This window comes from Danio rerio, chromosome 20 (genome assembly GCF_049306965.1).
Source record: "Danio rerio strain Tuebingen ecotype United States chromosome 20, GRCz12tu, whole genome shotgun sequence".
Classification (NCBI taxonomy): domain Eukaryota; kingdom Metazoa; phylum Chordata; class Actinopteri; order Cypriniformes; family Danionidae; genus Danio; species Danio rerio.
The window spans coordinates 42895684-42916963 of NC_133195.1; the positions used below are offsets into that span (position 1 = coordinate 42895684).

The window sequence follows — 21280 nt, forward strand, 5'->3', positions numbered from 1 at the left end:
CAAGAAATTGAATTTCAATTATAATTGAATTCTAGAATTGTAAATATGGATTCAATTCTGTAACCTGCTCGCTAACTCGAATTCAATTTCAAATCAATTCCTTACTTAAACTGAAATTGAAATGTCATTCTAAAAACCAATATTTTAATTTAAACTTGATTTTAACTTAGTCTAGATTTAAATATTCATACACACCAATTCACATTAGCTACATGAGTTAAATAATGGTTATTTCTCTCATTATTGGAAATAATATCTGTTAATTAACAGTTTCCGTATTTTGCAATTCACAAGTGTTTTTTATTTATTTAAGGCTCTGAATTGCATTATGGGACCTTGATCTCTGTTTTTGTGTTGAAAAACAGCTGTGCAGTTTAACAAAGGGACTTTTATTAACATTTTAGTGCTTCAAAATAATATAATAATGTATAAAAAATAATATACTGAGAAATACATTTGTTAGATAACAAAAAAAAGTACTTTCAAAAAGGCTTTTGAAAGGGGTGGTTCTTTTTTCTGACAAAGTTTGCAGTTACTTGCCTCATTTATCTATTCAATTTTGCCTTTAGTGACATTTTAAGAACCAGTCTTTGCTGGATCAGCGTGTGGGATGGGGACCATAACCACACTTTTTTGATGCACCAAAAATATTCTCTACATCTTTGTAGTAAAATGTGATAGTAGGCACTTTGACAAAGTATTGATTTACACATTTGGAATTAAATTGCAAGTTAATCCATTTTTATAAATGTTGTATAAAAATGGAACAAAAAATAATAAAGAAATATGAAGAAATACTTTTTAAAATACAAATTTATTATTATTTATCATAAAAAAAGGAATCTGGTAAAACTTGTTTTAAAATAAAAACTGCAGCATATGGGAAAACAAAAACTTACCAGCTCATTCAACTTTCCTCAATCGTAATTTGGCCACTTGAATAATTAATAATTAAATTTGTCTTAAAGTCTTCTTATATCTATAATTTTCACAATTTATAATGGCATAGCAGTCAAAAATAGAATAATTGAGCTCATATACACTCTCAGAAAAAAAGGGACACAATGGTACAAATAATGTTCCTTAAGGAACAGTTTTGGACCTTTGTAAAAGTTGTACAAAAAAGACCTCTTATGATACTGTTCTGTACTTTTCTATGGTACATCTGAAAGGTATAAAATGTTCTCATAAAAAAAAGTTAAATTAGTGTTGAATAACTCATTATTTTATTATATCTATGAAAATAAATATTACTGCCAGGCAAAATGATTTATGAATATTTCCATATTAAAAGATGAATCATCAATTAAAAGCACACGTTTAAAGATAAACATTACGCTCTAGAATACAAAACAACTAGTAAAACAAAACTATAGGTATTGTTAACTAAACATTTAAGGCATTTTAATAAACATTTGGTAAGCATTTTCAGATAAATACATTTTCATTATTGATATCTGCACCTTTTGACATTTGCTTTCCACTACGCACGTGAGTTGGCAAAAGTCCTGCATATTCAGTGTTCATGCAGACATTTTAGTATTGTAAAACTAATCAAACATTGTGCATATCTCAATGCAAGTCTTTTGCCTAATTCTATTTCTATTTTAAAATCAAGTAAATAAAATTAACTTTTAAGTGATTACAAAAGGTATTATCTGAAAATTGGAGAAAAAAAAAAGTATTGCGTAACATTTTTGTGAAAAGTGTTGTGAAATGTTTAGCAATAAAAAATACTGTAGATCTTTTGATTTATGTTAAAGTGTTTTATTAATTCTTTATTGTGAATAGAAAAGGTGCATTTACACTAAATATATATATATATATATATATATATATATATATATATATATATATATATATATATAAATTTTAAAAACATTGTTTAAAAATGTACTTGATGTTTTATATTTACTGAAAATAATTTGACGCATTTTGTGCTTTTAAATAGTTCTTAAAGGAACACATTTGACACTGTAAGGTAAAAAGTGTCTTGTCACTATAGCGGTACCTTCATGGATCACATTTTTACCTTTGATGAAGCTACAATATTGTATCTGCAGGTTTTAAAAAACAAAAGGTACATTTTGGTTTCCCATGGTACAAATCATGTCCTTAAAATGTACAAACTGCAATGGTACAAATTTGTTTCTTTGTCTTAAGGTACAATTATGCTTCATAAAAAGGTACTGCCTCTGTGACAAGCGTTTGTACCTCCTTTGGTACAACATTGCACCATTTTTTTTTCTGAGAGTGTAGGGGTCAAATTCTGGACTTTGACAGTGAGGTAGGTGGGACAGCTTATTAAAAGGTTTTTGCACCATAATATACATCAACCCAGACAATAGATCACTTCAAACTATCAAAGATGTGTATAAAACATATCAATGATGTTCATCTTTTTGAACTGTTTAAAGTTAAAAGTTGTTGAAAGAATGATCAAGGTCCCGTTATGAAATTCAAAAGCCTAAATAAACAGAAGGAAAAAAAATTATCGCAAATTCACTAATATTAAATTTTTTTTTTACAGTGTACAAATATTTAATACTATTTTCAAAATTGTTTAAATCAAGATGAAACTTGACAAATGCATTAATATTGCTGTCTGACACTGATAATCGTAATTCTTTAATCCAATTGCATAAGCAGTCTGGCTCTGCTCCATGTCAGTGTCTTCTGGCTCACTCTGCTTGAGGGAAGCAGCTGCCCTGGACGCCCCACAGACTGAGCAGACTACAAAGCTGAATGTGCTAAAGTAATTAAGAGACAAGAAAGAGGAAGTCATCGGCTACACATTAAGTGACCCGACCACTGTGAAATCACTACTCTAGACGGCAGGATATCACCGCGGTCCGAGAAGGAGATATGCTTTCACACGTGGCACCAGTCGGTGAAGGCCGACAAGATAATGTTCTCTGCTGCACCAAAAACAAACAGAAGCAAGGAGGGTGTCCTCTGGAGACACATGTGATTGCCAGAAAATGCATACAGTTCTCCTGTGATTTTTCTTTTTCAATTATTTCCCAAATGAGGCAAGGAAATTTTCACAGTATGTCTGATAATATTTTTTTCTTCTGGAGAAAGTTTTCTTTGTTTTATTTCGGCTAGAATAAAATCAGTTTTGCATTTCTAACAAACCGTTTTAAGATCAATATTATTAGCCCCCCCCTCCCTCCTTTTTTTTGATTGCAAACCACTGTTGATTTGTCTAATTACCAAAACTTGCCTAGTTTAACAAATGCATTCACAACCGTACTCAAAAGTTATATTTTTCTGCTGCATGTTCAAACTACTTATTTAAAATGAGCTAAAACAACACAATTCTTAAGATTTTTTTGGGGACAACTTATTTTTTTTTATGTTCATTTATAATTTAATTATCCTTGGCTTAGTCTCTTATTCATCAGGGGTCGCCACAGCGGAATGAACCGCCAACTATTCCAGTATATGTTTTATGCTGCGGATTTCCTTCCAGCCGCAACTCAATTCTATAGCTCATGTGTTTAGACTGTGGGGGAAACCGGAGCACCCAGAGGAAACCCACGTGAACACGGGGAGAAAATGCAAATTCCCAACAGAAATGCTAACTGGCCCAGCTGGGACATGAACCAATGACCTTCTTGCTGTCAGGCTACAGTGCTAACCACTGAGCCACCGTGCCACCTATTTTATGTTCAATTCACTTAAATTTGTTAAATTAACTTAATTGATTTTTGTTGCGACAACGTTGGGTGGAAGCCTGCATTGATTAAAGCGCATGAAACTACATTACTGAACTTCAAAACAAAGTAATAACTTCCTTTCCATAAAAATTTGGTCGTTAACAATAAAATAATAACAAACAAATAATACAAATAACAAACAAATAATACAAAATAATACAAAAATGTTCATTAAAAATGATTGAATATTTCCACGTTAACCTTATAAAACTAAATAAAGGTGCAGTGCACCCAAAAATGAAAGTTTACTATGACATTCATGTTCTTTTAAACAGGATGATTTTCTTTCAAGGATTTTTTCAAGAAATTGTTTTTTGGGGCTGCAATAATATTCTGTTATTTCTAAATATCCAAAAAGTGCCAAAACTAGCATAAAAGTTCATTTGTATTAACGTCTATGTTGAATGAACTAACATGCAAAAGATGCAAAAGCCCTTTTTACAGTAATTAGCTGTAATCATGCAACCTGCCTTAATTTCACAATAAAATTATTAATACAACACATTACTGTAATATAACTTTACAGGATTTAACTGTAAACACATGTTATCACTGTGAAGAATTACAGTAACATGTAAAAAAAAAAACAGGACATTTCTAAAGTGTAAATAGAAAAGTCAATGTAATGTAAAAATTCATACAATTAATAACAACTGTAGAAACCAAAAAACAAATCGTAGATATTTTAGGAGATTTGGAAATGCAGGCCATTTTTTTTGTCCCAAAAAGAGGACATTTCATTTCCGATAAAAAGAAGACACATGGTTGGCCTATTGAAAAAAAAAAACACTATTAATTCACAAGTTGTGCCTGCAAGAACTTTAAATAATAAACCCTGCCATACCATAATCAGTGATTTCTGTTAATATGATATCTAACTTTCTTGCAAGACCACAATGCCACTGTTAACATTTATCTATGAAGGCAATATTTGTTTTTCAAAACATGAGCTTGTGCACAGATTATCTTGTACTGAGGAAAACATCTAAAAAATTAGTAACACTATGAACTCCACAGGCCGCAGCCATTAGCCAACCTTCCATGTGGTTTTAAGATGGGTCTCTTCTCATCGTGCTTGATTTGGGAGGAAGCACAAGGTTAGACAGAGATCCAGGATAAAGCTATGGGCTAATCTCTACCAGAGAAAGACCCCACAGAGTCACAACATTGATATGGTGTTTCAATGCTGCATATTGTTGTTTTGGGCTGCACCCACTGCTTCTTTATCAGCAAGCATCCTTCCACGCCCCGTGATTGTGAGATGGCAGTGGGTGTGCTACATAGTGATGGGCTTATACGAGTTCTAGATGCGTAAGAGAAATAAACTGTGATTTATGAAATTAAGGAGAGAAAGTTGCACATACTTTAGACTAAATGAGTAAAGTTTAATTTATTCTACAGAAAATTTCTATAGAGTACTCAAACCATATCTGCTTTACTTGGGAAATCACAGTTTGTTGTGTTTTTTAATCTGAGTTTAGAGTGGGTTTATCTGAAAAGTGTGACGAATAAATGTTCATCCAAAAGTAATTCACAGACATGACTTTAAAAATAAAAATAAGCATAATTGAGAACACTTATTAAAATAATATTTTTGTCACCAAAAATATTTAGAATTTGAAAGAAAGCAATTAAACTCAAGCAAAATATTGCAAAAAAAATAATACTAATTATAACCCACTAAATTTTCAAATTTCTTTTGCTTCTCGAGTTTTCTTTTTTTTTTATTATTTGTATTTAATATTTTTCTATAACATATAAATTTGTGTGTACTAGTTTTTAGGCAGTTATTGTAAGTTATTTTGTTAGATAAGCTTCAGTAAATATAATATTGTATAGCTTCCTATTAAAAATATAAATCTAAAAGATAGATTTGTGAGGGGGGTACTTATATATGAGCACTGTACAAGGGTTTTAAAGACATTTGTTGCATATAAATAAGAAGCTGAGATTTTGAATTACATTAATATTTTTTTTATCATAAACTACTTTTCAAAAGTTCGGGGTCAATAGGATTTTTAATGCTTTTGCTGTTAAATTAAACAATGAAATGAAAGAGATAGCTAATCTAAAAATGATTCATATTAATCAGATTCACCATAATTTAAGTTGTTCCAGCCTTACATGAATTTCTGTTGAACAAGAAACAAGATATTCTGAAAAATGTTGGGGGAAAAAACAGCTATTGACTTACATAGTACACTGAAAAACTCAATGAGGTAAGGCAACTCAAACTAATTGAGGAAACCAATTGCAACAAACCATTTAATTTCAAAAACTAATCCTCCTGAGTACTGTGAACTTAATTTATTTGAGTAAACGAAGCAATTTGAGCACAGTAAAAGCCAATCAATGAAGAGAACTTAAACCAACTGAATACTGTAAAACCCAGTAGGTTAAGGCAACCCAAACCGTTTGAGGAAACAGATTGCTACAAACCATTTGAGTTAAAAAAAATAATCTATATGAGTACTGAGAACTCCATTTAAGTTGAAGTAATGATGTATTTAATTAACTCATTATCTTCAACACTAAGATGAAAACTCTTTTCAAATGAGTAGAATTAACTTCACTAAATTTTAAGTTAACTTTCATTTGATAAAGTTGACTGTTGGTTTTTACAGTGTAGGAACAAAAAATTACTAGAAAAGTCAATGAATGTTTTACATCGTTTCAAAGAACATTCGCAAACTGCGTAGCAAAATTTTATGCTTGCAATTTCACCTTTCGAGCTGTAGTTAAAAGCATAGTTCCTGATTGTGTTCTGTTTCCAGTAACCCCCCCCCCCCACCCCATGCCCTATTCATTAAGAACATTCCAACATTTAAACTTCGAATTATTTTTTTGAACCCCTCAAGTGAGCGGAATTTACATTACGTCTTCAAAGCTTGTAAAAACAAAAATATAAAGCATACGCTAATGGTTTTAATTTAAAAGTAGGTTATTTATTTATTATTTATTTTTGTACTGTATATGATATGGGCCTGTTGGTTAGAACATTTCTGCAGTGGTTTAAATGTGTCAAATTGTAAAAGCAGACTTTCACAAAAAATAAAATAGAAAAAAAATAAACAAGATTTTACTTAATAATAATAATAATAATAATAATAATAATAATAAAGTATTTATTTAATTATATACAATAACTATTATATTATTAATTAATATTATTAATATTATTATTATTAAGTAGAATTTTTATTAATTAAATAGTCTATAGTAAATTACAACAATTAAAAATGTATATGATTTATATATATGTGTATATATATATATATATATATATATATATATATATATATATATATATATATATATATATATATATATATATATATAGTAAGGTATATATATAGATTAAAATTATGTTTTAGAAAAATATTATGTTTTAGAATAGAATATGGAATATTCTCAATAATATTTGTAAAATAAACCTAGGCCCTATATGTGCCATTTACATATATTTCAGTTAATATGGAAAGCAAGTGCATGTTTTTATTAAAACTAATATTGGATTTTTTTTTTTAAATGCATGTGCATGTAAAACAGTAAAATTTGCACAAATGATGGGTGTTTCTTTAAATAAGTTGTTACTCCACCCTGTTTATAGTATCATGATGGACGTTTTAGGTTATAGCTAACATGGTTCAAACGATAGATCTGTGACAGAGAAACTACAGGTTTTAGGACACACTCGTCACTATATCGTTATTTTCCAAAATGATGCATCGTACTATGATAGTTTAGCTGTGAGTTATGTCATTGTTTGGGAAACACACCCCAGGCTGATAGGATCTGTTAGCAGATTTTACATTTTTGGGTAAACCATCTAAATGCTGAGTCAAATTCAAAATAACCATTTATAAATAACAATATTTATATTCAGGATTCCTAGATGAATAGAAAAAGATCAGAAAAAAAACAACTGAATCTTCAAATCCCCTGACCTCTGCTTTGAGAAAAAACACATCACGTAATTTTTAAGCTGGTTATGTGCTTAATTGATGATTTCTTTGGAGTTAAGTTGAAAGACAACCTGTCTACGATATCAAATACAAGACTGCAGAATTTCAAACTCATTTTGAGCCACCTAAATTTATGTGTGGTTTATTTTAGGTCTGACTGGCCGGCCCTCCATCATTGTTTGGAAGTCCAGACACTTTGACTTATCAGTGCGAGCAGTTGAAAAGCACTAGCGCACATGCTTGACCCCGGGCCCTCTGGTCTCACTGCTATCACCCGAGACAGAGCTGTTGAATCTGGGGGAGAATGTGACAACAGCAGGCTCAGCTGGCCTTATCAGGGCCACCAGCAGACCATATGCAGACCCCAGATCAGCAACATGTCTGTTGAGTCTTCACACACCCGGCAGGGGAAAACCTGAACTGAGGGCTTGAGTCTGGAAAATACCTGTCATCAGAAGGGCTGCGATCAGCTGAAGGAATCTTACATTCACACCAGGGGAAACGCAGAGCGAGAGGTGTTCAGGACAGCTCCCAGAGACTCCGCTGATGCCTTTCCCACTGGCAGAAAACGCAATAGGACATGTCACTGTGTGTCAGAGCTGAAAAAGACAATGGCCTATGATAAATGACATTGATTGTACAATAAAAGACAAAATTTGTTTTATACTAAAACAAACAAACACACTCGCTAATCCTGAAATTGCATTCTGTGTAATAAACAATATCATTTGGTTCTAAACTTAATCCATAACTGCTAAAATGTATGTTATATCAAAATCCCTTTAAGGCAAGTCATTTTACTTGGCGGCATCTTTGATTTGCCTCTCGGGCAATATGCTCTGGCATTCTGTCTTAATGGGGAAACATCAAATTCTTTAAAATAGCTTGCCAGGCTTACGATTTAACTTCATATTAGGAATCACCAATAAAATTAATAACAACTGTGTCCTTAGTTTTATCTCTCAATGTTCAAATCACACAAAATCTGCAGAAATTCACATCTCAGACTACATTGATCAATTATTGGCTCCTGTACTAGAAGGTGGGGTTTCATTTGCCATATTGACTGTTACACTTTTCCTGTTTTAAAAAATGAGTGTCATGTCTGTTCATGTATGTAGCTAAAGTCTATAGAATACACATGTAATATAAATGAACTTTGAATGTACTTTATTTACTGTAAAACCCAACATTCATTCATTCATTTTCTTGTCGGCTTAGTCCCTTTATTAATCCGGGGTCGCCACAGCGGAATGAACCGCCAACTTATCCAGAAAGTTTTTATGCAGCGGATGCCCTTCCAGCCGCAACCCATCTCTGGGAAACATCCACACACACATTCACACACACACTCATACACTATGGACAATTTAGCCTATTCACCTGTACCGCATGTCTTTGGACTGTGGGGGAAACCGGAGCACCCGGAGGAAACCCACGCAAAGGCAGGGAGAACATGCAAACTCCACACAGAAACGCCAACTGAGCCGAGGTTCGAACCAGCGACCCAGCGACCTTCTTGCTGTGAGGCGACAGCACTACCTACTGCGCCACTGCCTCGTCCCGTAAAATCCAACAGTCAACTTTATTAAATGAGTGTAGTTAACTCAAAATTGACTGATAGTTAATTCTACTCATTTAAAAGAGTTTTGGACTCAGTGTTGAAGGTAATGAGTCCATTAAATACCTCATTACTTTAACTTAAATTGAGTAAGTTCACAGTACTCATATAGATTATTTTTTAAACTCAAATAGTTTGTAGCAATCTGTTTCCTCAAACGGTTTGAGTTGCCTTTACTTATTGGGTTTTACAGTTCTCAGTTGAGTTCTCTTCATTAATTGGATTTTACTGTGCTAAAATTGCTTCGTTTACTCAAATGGATGAAGTTTACAGTACACAGGAGGATTGGTTTTTGAAATTAAATGGTTTGTGCAATCGGTTTCCCCAAATGGTTTAAGTTACCTTAACTTTTTGGGTTTTACAGTGAAGGTATATTTCAGTATCTCCAGGAAAGTTTGTAATTTACACTCAAATAAGGATGTTTGTTGAAACTCCTTATTAAAAAAGAGCTAAAACAACACAATTCTTGAAGTTTTTTGTTGTTTTGACTTATATTTTATGTTCAATCCACTTCAATTTGTAAAAAAAACTAATGTAAAAAACTAACAAGTTAACTAAAGTCCTTCATGCTGTCCCAACACAAATTGATTGTGTGGAACCCAGCATTTTTATTTTTTTTTTTACAGTGTAAGCCGCAAACTTAAAAAATCATCCCTGTGCAATCCTGAGGGACTGACATATTTAGATGCTGAACTTGTGTAAAACTACCACATACAGTATAGGTAGTGACTGAGAGAAAGCATCTTATTTAAGGACCTAAGCTGGTTCTGGTGTAAATATTGTGTGGGCATGTTTGGTTTGTGTGCAGACTATTTTGTAAATGCATGTGACACAGTGTGAAACTGAATATAAGCTATACATGAAATAACAGCTGACACAGTGGTCAACCATAAACAAAAATCATGGAGAAAACATTACAGAGCTGGAAAATCATGACGGCATATGTTATTTTACGTAATAAACTTAAAAACATTGTTAAAACAAAATTACCTCAAGTAAAATAAGAATCAATTTGAAATTTTACATATTTAATCTAATTTTACTTAAAAATTTAAGGCAACACATTGATCAGAATAATTATTCTTTCCAAAAGAACAAATGAGCACATTAGAATGATGTCTTGATCGTTTGACACTGGCTATTGCTGAAAAATTAAACTAACAATCAAAGGAATACATTATATGTTACATTAAAACATAAAATACAAATTTTAACTGTAATAATTTAATATTTTTACTGTATTCTGAATGCATTTTTTAAAAATGTGAATGCTAATGTATATCAAATAGATGCAATTACGTGCCATCAAATAAGCTCAATATTTTGTGAAATGGTCTTTTAATTAAAAACAGCCTGAGACGAGAATTGATGGATAACACTGAAAGAAAGATTTTCGCTGTTTGTTCGAACTACTCAATTAAAATGAGCTGAAACAACACAATTCTTGAGACTTTTTTGTGAAAACTCAATTGTTTTATGTTCAATATTGGGACAACATGAATGAATTGTGGAACCCTGTATTTTTTACAGCGAAATTCATTGATAGAGTCCACTTCAACAACAACATGAATAAAACATTAAGAATGCAGACTTAAAAGAAACTATCTAGAGAACGAAAATATCACTAAACTATGAGACTCAGCAAAACTATTCATTTCACTAAACTATTCATTTCTGCAGTCTGCCACATGCCACTGGGTTATGATGTAAATACTGTGTGGGTTGTGATGGCTGATTGTTTGCTTATATATCCACTGCATACTGTTTAGTGAATATACACACTTCTTTAGGAGAACTTTATTATTACTATTTAGTTTGTGCATGCTCTTCAGTTGCTGGTGAACAGAAATCGATATGTGTACGTGTACACACTGTGGATGAGGCCGAGTGTTAGTATATACTGAATATTTACAGTAAATGGCAGGTCAATGTTTGACTATGCAACAGGATCAATTCAGCAAACTAACCTGCAAAATACTGTACGAGTTTTCCTTCAAAAATTAGCTTTTTTAAAATGTATTTAATTAAAAAATTCATTTAATTATTTTCTAATTTGTTTATTTTTGTTTATTTCTTTTCTTTTCTTATTTTCTCTCTTGGATAAATGTAATTTCACCTTGTTAAGAGGCTAGAGGTGGAAATATATTTGTTTAAACTTCTCTGTTAAATGCCAAAAGACAAGAGCTTTGTTCATCAAACTGAAGTGGTCTTGGATGTGCGGTGATATTGTAAATATAGTGGAAACAGCTGTGGTTTTCATTGTCTGTCTCCATGTGCTCATTCTTCCTGTAAGATATAGTGGTCAGCCTACAGTACAGGTCAAACTGCAGTTTTCTGACCTCTCTGACTTTACTGCAGCTGAGGCTAGCGACAGGTCAGAGATCAGAAAATTGGTTTCCACAAAGGGTTAATAAGGGCAGCAGGCGAAAACCATTCTGAGGAAATATTGCCCTGCTGGAATGATCAATTACTAGTAAGAACAGAAAATGGTAAGACCTTAAAATGAGTTTAGTAGACCATTAGTTAATGTATTTACTAACATGAACTACACCATAAAAAAAAAAACGTTAAGTAACAGTTTTTGTATTTTTCATTTATTTATGGTTATGAAATGCATTACATAACTTTTTTCACTGCTCTGTTGACTTCTGATGTTAATAATTCTACTCTAGAGTTTAACAGTCACTTTTATTGATATTTTAGTAGTTTTAAATAATGTATAACAAATTATATAGAGAGAATTAAGCCTGTAAAATACTAGAAAATGTACTGGAAGCGTATTACAAGAGTTTTTACAGTAATATACAGTCATGGCCAAAAGTTTTGAGAATTACATACATATTGGAAATTGGAAAAGTTGCAGCTTAAGTTTTTATAATAGCAATTTGCATATACTCCAGAATGTTATGAAAAGTGATCAGATGAATTGCATAGTCTTTCTTTGCTATAAAATATAACTTAATACTAAAAAAAAAAACTTTCCACTGCATTTCATTGCTGTCATTAAAGGACCTGCTGAGATCATTTCAGTAATCGTCTTGTTAACTAAGGTGAGAATGTTGACAAGCACAAGGCTGGAGATCATTATGTTAGGCTCATTGGGTTAGAATGGCAGACTTGACATGTTAAAATGAGGGTGATGTTTGAAGTCATCGTTCTTCCATTGTTAACCATGGTGACCTGAGTATTACGCTGGGAAAGGTTGATTTTGTTGAATTTGTGAGTGCGTGTCTATAACTAACATTCTGTAGTGCAGTTGGTTCTTCTTCAAGGCCATTTCAGTCATCATACAGTCGACATCTGACATCTTTTCATCAGTGACATGTAATCTAAACAGTCTCTGGGTCATTGCATGTTAAGCAGGGATGCCCAAACTCGATCCTGGGGGGCTATTGTCCTGCAGATGTTAGCTCTATTTACAATTAGACAAACCGAAACCAACAAGTTTTTACCAGGTATTCTATAAAGCTTCTGGCAAGTGTATTGAAGCATGTTTGAGCTAAAGGACATTGACCCTCCAGGACAGAGTTTGGGCACCCCTTGTGTAAAGTATCTTCTTGGACACTTTTAATGCTTCCAAACAGTTTGCTGCATGTTTTAATGTAGTTCAGATTGATGGATTTACTTTCTATGTGTGATTTGATTGGACAAGAATCACAGGACTGATTTTTCTAATCCCCATAGACAAGAAAAAATAAAGCAGTGACTGCAGATTAAAGGAAAGTATTGGAGTAAAAGTACCGAGATACAGCACTGAAAATGTACTCAAGGAAAAGTAAAAGTGCACATTTTTAAAACTACTTAGTGAATTACTATTCCTAAGAAAAACTACTCAATTACTGTAGTTTAAGTATTTGTAATTTGTTACTTTACACCACTGGTAATAATACATTTATTATAAGTATTTATCAGATGGGTATCACTAAGGTTTTAACGGTATTACTACTTTTACCGATACCACTTATTGGTTTGGTACTTTAACAGATCTCTTATCGGTACTTTTTGTAGTTTTATTTTTTTTTAAAGATAAAACTAATTGAACAGAATTAACAACACGGTTTTATTATTATGTTTTTAATGTACAATATAAAACGAAACTAATAATTGTAAAACAAATAAATAATTTTGTTGTCCTGTAAAAAAAAGAGCACAACAGTTTGAAGGTAAATGACTCCATTTTAAACCATTCTTCTGGAGAAAAATCAACATGTTAGCCTTTTCTGTCAGAAGTCGGGATCTTTCTTGGTTTATTGTGCTCTCTTAAATTACCCTCTGAGTTGTAAAATGCAGTTAAATGAGATGATGTTTAGGATTTTTATTTACGCACTCATATAAATGAGTTAACTGTGTTTTTAATACAGTTTTGGAGCATATTGTGATGTAAAAATAAGCTGTTTTTTAATAATTTCTTAAGTATAGTTTAGGCTATTTATAGGCTATGTTTGTAAATACAGCTGATGTAAAAGCATTTTTAATGTTTAAGATTTATTTAGGCTACTGCAGAAAAAAAATACTGTTTTCTTTGTAACCCAACGTGGGTGTTTATTTAAATATTAATATTATACTAATGTAGGTGATTGACTGCTGGCATAACGATGTGGATGATGTAACGTTACCATTAGTAGCTAGGCAGTCAAAACTTTTCATTAGTGTTTCTGCAGTTAATGCACTTTTGGAAGATACTTTCACTTAGCCAGATTGTTTGCGTTTCCACTTAAACAACAAAACAACTTATTGCGTTTGTTGGAACAGGCATTGTTTGCAGCTGAGGCCCTTGCACCCGCAACCCATTTACAGGGAAACACCCATACACTCTCACATTCACACACACACACACACACACACACACACACACACATACAATACAGCCAATTTAGTTCATTAGTACTGCATGTCTCTAGACTGTGGTGGAAACCGAAGCACCCGGAGGAAACCCATGCAAACACGTGGAGTACATGGCCCATATGGGCCAGCCGGGACTCGAACAGGTGATCTTGCTATCTATATGTATCAAACATATACATACATGTATATGTTTACAACATTTATAACGAATTCTTGACCAAAAAATAAAGAATAAAATGAATCAGCATACTAAAATAATTTAGGATATATCAAACCTATATCATAACACAGTCACACTGAAAACAGTAATAAGTTACATTAAGATATATTAAAATTGAAAATAGTTATTTAAAAAAATATATGTTTCACAATGGGCATAATATTAAATAGAACAAAACTATGCCATATATTTAACTCTTTACAACAAACAAACAAAACAGTTTAATAAATTACAGTTGATCATATACTATGCTGCCATAAAATAATTTCAGTCATTAATCTATGATAAGGTTCTATGATAATTCTATAAATCTGACACAATTTTCATGTCAGTGTCAACATTTTCCTTAAAAGTCGTAAAGGATGCTTAAGGAATCCCTGCACCTCTTTGAATCTGATAAGATAAATGACTAGAGACAAGAAGGGGAAGCAAACTCTTGACACTCTCCCACTGTCTGAGCTGCTTATATCACAAGAGTCTCTCTCTCTCTCTCCTTCAGCCTGAGTGTTTACTTTGGATTATAGTAGATGCTTCCAGACCTCTGAGGAATCACATCCTGACGGACAAGCTGATGCGTCCTGTTGCTCTCATAACTCCTAAAAACACAGTCAAACTAAACTAGCTGGATATCAAGCTTGTAAAACACGCGGCTATGCAAATCTTTAAGGAAACTACCGGGATAATTAAAGCTTGCGTTTTGCGTGACAGGCACTGGTCGAGTCTTTCATGTCTAAATTATAGACTATAAAACAAGACGGGAGAGTTTGTGTGATGTCATATATACTGATACAGTGCACGTTCGATTTGAAGTACACTGACTCATTCGATTTACAATGGGTTTTTTTTTTTTTGGTAAGTGGTTTCAACTGAAATTAAATTAATTGCAACTGTTGGGCTGAAATTAAACAAATAAATTAGGTTAAACATTACTAAATTGGATTTGTTTAAATTTGGCCCATATAAATTGGTTGCAATCATTTACTTTTAAAAAATTTTAGTATACAATGAATAGTTTTTTTCGTGTATTTAAATGATATTATATAACAAACAAAAACAAACTCTGACATGGAGGACCAGGAGTGCCAGTTAGAAACAAAATGAAGGATCAAATTATCAATTTAATAACTGAAGCATTAAAATGTGTATAAATAAATCCCAATTTACAAGGATAAATAAAGGGACAAAATTAAACGTTTATTTAAATTGTGATTTTAAATGTCATTTAATAAAGCAATAAAACAATGCATTCAAAAATAACTTTTACATGTACAAATAAATGAAACATTTTATAATATGTTCATTTAAATCATATTAAACAAATCATGTTTTAAAACTCTGATTAATCAAACAATAAAAAAGTTTATTAATAAATCATTTAAATGCATTTAAATGCACAATTTAAGTAGCTTTTTAAAAGGGCATTTGGGCAAATGCTTTTCTTATGCATCATGCTTTTCTTAAGTTGAAAATAAATTTAAAAAATGCTATTGGACAGTCCACACATTATAAAAAGTGATTGCTTAAAAGAGGTTAGTCAATCCATTGCTTTAAAAGTGACTAGTTGATCTTCAAAAATGTAAGTAATTATGTTGTAACTTAAAATTTAAGTTAAGTGAACTTAACAGTTTGAAGAATTACACACATCATTAGTTTACTTAATAATGTTAAGGCAATGGGTTTGCTCATTTTATTTATTTCAACTAAACAGTTTTTACAGTCCACGAGGGAGCAACCAATCATCTATCGCCTCAAGTCGAGCTAAACCCTCTCTTGCCCGTAAATGAAACGCGCACTGTCATTGGGCAGAGATAAAACTAAAGCTCACTTTAGCGGGAGTTTAAAAATCGGGAAGTGCACTCAAATGCCAGGGCAATATGAAAGTTATTGGAGATGGTTTGTGGATGATTTATTAGCTTTAGCTGATTTTTGTGAAACAAATTCTCATCTGGATTATCACTGTCTGTATAGAAGTTTTACAATTGAGGGGTGCCGTTACTGCAGTCAGATAATCTAAGCTAATATCACGTGGTCCTATCTTTACACTTATACCACTCCCCCAAACACGTTTTTTCATTACAGATAACAGCCCCACACTGTCTGATGATGAAATACTTACTAATAACAAAACAAATAACAACGAAAACAACAAAAATAAACATAGTTGAGTCTGGTTTATTCATAATTACAAAATAAGAGCCCTTTAAATTGTATTTAAATTGTGTTTCATTTATATACATTTTTATGCTTCAATTTTTAAATAGACTTCATTCAATTAACAGAAATAATGTACATTCTAGAATATAAAGTCATGGTGCAGTGGAAAAAGGATTAATATTGTGTTTGACTCCCATGAGCTTGGAGGACTGTATCCATTTATCTCTGCAATGACTCAAATCACTTATCAATAAAGTCATCTGGAGTGGCAAAGAAAGCGATCTTGCTGGACTCCAGAGTTCATCAAGATTTTCTTTGGAGTCATCTTCAATGCCTCCTCCATCTTACCCCAGACATGCTCAATAATGTTTAAGTCTTGTGACTGGGCTGGCCAATACTGGAGCTAATTTGATTCTTCATTTCATTTCTAACTGGCACTCCTGGTCCTATATACTCTGACAGTACATGCAAATAAATATCTTAGGGATTTAAAAAGATTAAGCCAACAAAAATCCACTACATACCAAAATTGTCCATAGTAAACATCTGTGTGTTTCCTGTTCCATTGCTTGATCTCTCTGCTGCCCAAGAAATACATTATGCTGACTGGTTTGCCATCCTGTGAGCCAAGTTAAAAGATAAACATCTTGAGAATGTAATGACATTTTTTAAAAACAGTAATCATGGCAACTATCTGCAGAAAGCACTAACATCCATCCAATATAATGTATTGCTGCAGTAAAATCTATTCTACCGTACTGATTATGACCATGGGGAATGCATTTAATTAACACTGCATAAATATTGCAATCATGCATTTTCACATGAGCACTCTAATGCATTAATTATTGATTTGTAGATTTTTATTGATTTGCAGATGGAAGCTATGTTATATAGAATTTTAATAACTTTACAAGTGTATTACAAAATTATACGAAGCGCTTTAGACCATTTCAATGTGGTCATGTCATTGGCTCCTGAAGGGCTAATTTCTCCTCTGGCCAAAAGTCTTGTGCAGAGCTGCAGTCTCAGCAGTGGAGGCTGGAAGCTGGCCTCAGCGAAGACTCGTCTGTCCCTGTAGCGTCACTGGAATCAGTCTCATACACTCCACTCCCCCATGATTAACAGCGCAGCAGCAGCTCAGGATACGGCCTGGTCCCGGATATGGACACCTTGGGATCTTCTCGTCGCTGGTCTTGGGTCCAATCAGTGACTCCGCATAATCTGAGGACCTCGGGATGAGTATCCCCAGGTGGAAACATGTCCTGCTTGTTATCAGACTATTTAATGAGGCAATTCAATCATAACTTAAATGTTAAAACAGCGATCATATCATTATTTAACAATACAGGCTCTTTTTGAATTCACAGAAGCTATAGAAATTAAAAATGTAAAAAAGGGAAACATGTTGAGACCACTGTTTTTGTTTACATCTTTCAAAATGGTCTAGTTTGCCCCCTTTAAAGAGATAGTTTTCTGTTAATTTATTATCCAGGATTCACTATAGGTGCCTTCGCCATCACCCCAAAAATACAAAAAACTACTTTTTCCTTTTCTTCTGAAAAGCAAAATCAATATCAGTGGCTCATCATAGTTGAAGTCTTTTAATCTAAAACAATCAGTGAAACAATCTGTGTAGAAACTGAACATTATTTGCAAACATTTAGGACTGTTTGCTGAGAGTTTCTTGCACTGACTAATTGCTTTGACTTTATAGGAATTGTCAGTAATTTTAGTTTTGCCTTTATGTTTATTTGTTGATCCTCAAACCCTGAGGCCTGTTGCACAAAGCCTGTTTGGGTTTTTAAGTTTATGTTTAGCTTGACCAAACGTTTTGGATTTATGAAGCTGGGTCAATTTGAATCAGATTTTGTCATCGTCTTAATTTTTTCTACATGGGCAACCTGCTTAGAAGCAGGTATTTTTCTGGGCTAGAGATGAAAAATGCAACTCACCTAACCCTACAGCTAATTTTCATTCTTAGATGATTCATTTGATGACCTAAAACTTTGCACATTTTCTGAACACTTTGGAACTGGCACAGAAAAAGTCCACCGCGGAGAGGAACAGTGCTCTCTGACCCTGTGTGGTGGTCTGTGAGACAGAAGGGGTCAAAAAGAAAGTCTGGATGTGGCTCTGAAGTTGAAAGTCTATGGGGTGTCTGTTTGATGTCCTCACCATGGCTACTGCTGCCGCGCGCCTCTGAAGATGGTTTTGTGTGATGGCAGCTGGATAGTCAATTGCGCTCTCTCTCTCTTTCTCTCTCTCTCTCTCTCTCTGAGAAATCTGCACAACCCATTCTAACTGAGGAAACAACATTATGAGGGTCTTGACCCAGAGATGGCTAAACAGCTTTCTTCCTACTAACAATGAAAACAACTGTATACATGCAGCAAACACTTTCAACTCAAATTTTGGACTAAACTTTTTTGATGAAAGTTATTATGAAATTACTATTATAAGTTATGAAAGTTAAAACCTGAACCACACTGTTCCAGTTACTATGACCATTTATGTGAAGCTGCTTTGACACAATCTACATTGCAAAAGCGCAACACAAATAAAGCTGAATTAAAAAAAAAAGCTGAATATTGCATAAACTTAAAAAACTAAACAAAAAAAACTATGATTTATTCAAATTAAACCATACATTCAAAACAGAATATATTATTGTAAGTCTGAATATGTGAAAAATCTAAATAAAATATATAAAATAAATAAATATATACACACAAAAACCTACAGTATATATATATATATATATATATATATATATATATATATATATATATATATATATATATATATATATTAGATATTGACCATTGAAACCATATCTATACATACATTTATTTATTGCTATTAAAAGTGTGTAAAATTATATAAAAAAACTAAGAACTCTTCAAAGTTCAAATTATTCAATTTGCTACAGGTTTCTTGAACTTCTCGAACTATGGACAAAAGGGTTTGCAGGAGCGGCTGGAGCAGCGGTCGGTGGTGCTGCTGAAGCCGGTGGAGGGAGCGCGGCAGAGGGGGTTTATCGTGGCTCTGTTGGGAAAATAACAGCCCCAAGGTAGACCGCGGCAAACAGGAAGGGTGTGGACAGGATCCGAGCGCAGCTGCTGCCGCCGAGCAGCGTCTGTTCTCTCAGACTTTGATGTGTGGGCACAGCGCGCTCTGTGCCACGAGATAAACACTCTGGGAGCGCAGAATTGTTTGTGTTACGCATAACTCCGTAATAACATGAAGCCTGTGAGAAAGTCAGCAGCCGCCGACAGACCAGCGGGAAGCACGTGCGTAAACCGACGACACTCGGCTAATTGACGAGTGATGTCATCGGTGTCTTCTTTATAACGTAAAATCCTAGCCTGCTCATAAGGTTCATGTATGTAGTAGCAAAGAAAGGATATCCAAGTAATAATTATATGCAGAAGAAACACGTTTACAACATCACTTTTCTGTTGATAGATTACATTGTGATCACGTCATCAATGTAGCTCAGATTTTGGGTCTGTGTTGTGCTAAAAAATAAATGGTAACACTATTTTGATGGTCCAATTGAGTATTAGTAGTCTGTCTGTTTAATATCTGTTAATACTGCTCCTTAACAGACATTTAACTGACTATAAGAAACTTTGCAAGTATGTCAATTTACACTAACACTAATCCTAACCCAGTCTACTTATAAACTAATGGGAATTAGTTCGCGTGTAGATACAATGTAACTTTAATTCAACAAACGGACCATCAAAATAAAGTGTGACCAAATAAATAAATAAATAAATGAACGAACAAATAAATAAAACAATTTGAGAAATTCCCAAAGTATAAAATGAAACCTTTTTTATTTTATTTTCCTGATCAAGCATTTTACGGTCTACATTTTTAGTCAGATACTGTAGGGAACAGCAGGGACAAAAGTAGCATTTTCATAAAAGAAGTATTTTTAAATGTTTTAGACAGATATATATTTTGGTTACTGACTCATAAGTGTGGTCTATCAAAATCAGGTGGTGTTTTGTACAAATGTAGAACAACTTCAAAATAATTTCACTTTTAACATAAATTGCACATTGTTAAATTTATACCCGTCAATGGGGACAACAACATGTGCTAGAGTTACTGGCTTAATCTTGTTTATTTTAAATATATCTGACTATGATCTTGTTAATAGGTTAACATAATTTGTTGTAAATCTTGGCCAAAAATGCATTTTTATTTTAAATTTCAGATCCATAAAATTGTTCAAAGGTTACTCAACAATATAACATTTTATTATTTAGAATGTTTTGTTTTTTATTATTATTGGCAATATGCATTATGCATTTTATCAAACATCTTAACTGAAACACTGCAAACTCTAATGTGGAAGTGAAAAATAAGGTATGACTGTATTAGCAGGACATAAATATCAGTGTTACTTTTGTCCCCACAGGAACTGTTTGCATTTAAACCTGATTTACTTTTAAACTGAAAAACTCAGACATTGTAAACTTAAGGATGCATTTTTGCCCCAAACAACCTTTAGATTGATTATTACTGGGACACATGAAAAGAGAAACAGAACTTGTAATAAGCTACAATAATTTACTTTCTGCACGTAAAATCTAAAATTCGGACCTAACCGTGGGACATGGTGATCAAATCGCATGATATTTGGCAGCTCCATAAACGTTGCATGCTGAAGATGCTGTTGTAGCCTGGAAACCAAATGTTGCAAGGGCTCAGAGAAAACGGTTTTGTTATATAATTG

At 32.9% G+C, this 21280-nt stretch overlaps 2 protein-coding genes across 22 annotated transcripts in view; one reads left to right on the forward strand and one right to left on the reverse strand.

Annotated features, from left to right (window-relative positions):
* The window catches only part of esco2 (establishment of sister chromatid cohesion N-acetyltransferase 2), a 365881-nt gene that overhangs the window by 267708 nt on the left and 76893 nt on the right, over nt 1-21280 (forward strand). The gene's annotated exons all lie outside the window — the stretch shown is intronic.
* hey2 (hes-related family bHLH transcription factor with YRPW motif 2) overlaps nt 1-21280 on the reverse strand; it is a 97277-nt gene that overhangs the window by 23397 nt on the left and 52600 nt on the right. For 3 of the 21 annotated variants that reach the window (XM_073933179.1, XM_073933173.1, XM_073933176.1), the window contains exons 3-4: nt 17052-17146; nt 8133-8245 (exon numbers count right to left, since the gene is read on the reverse strand). The exons of 1 other annotated variant lie outside the window; for it this stretch is intronic. The gene's annotated coding sequence lies outside the window, so the exon portion shown is untranslated. Of the gene's footprint in view, nt 1-8132; nt 8287-17051; nt 17147-18482; nt 18622-18705; nt 18832-21280 lie in introns of all 21 variants that reach the window. 17 more of the 21 variants (XM_073933188.1, XM_073933175.1, XM_073933184.1 and 14 more) reach the window with 11 other exon arrangements.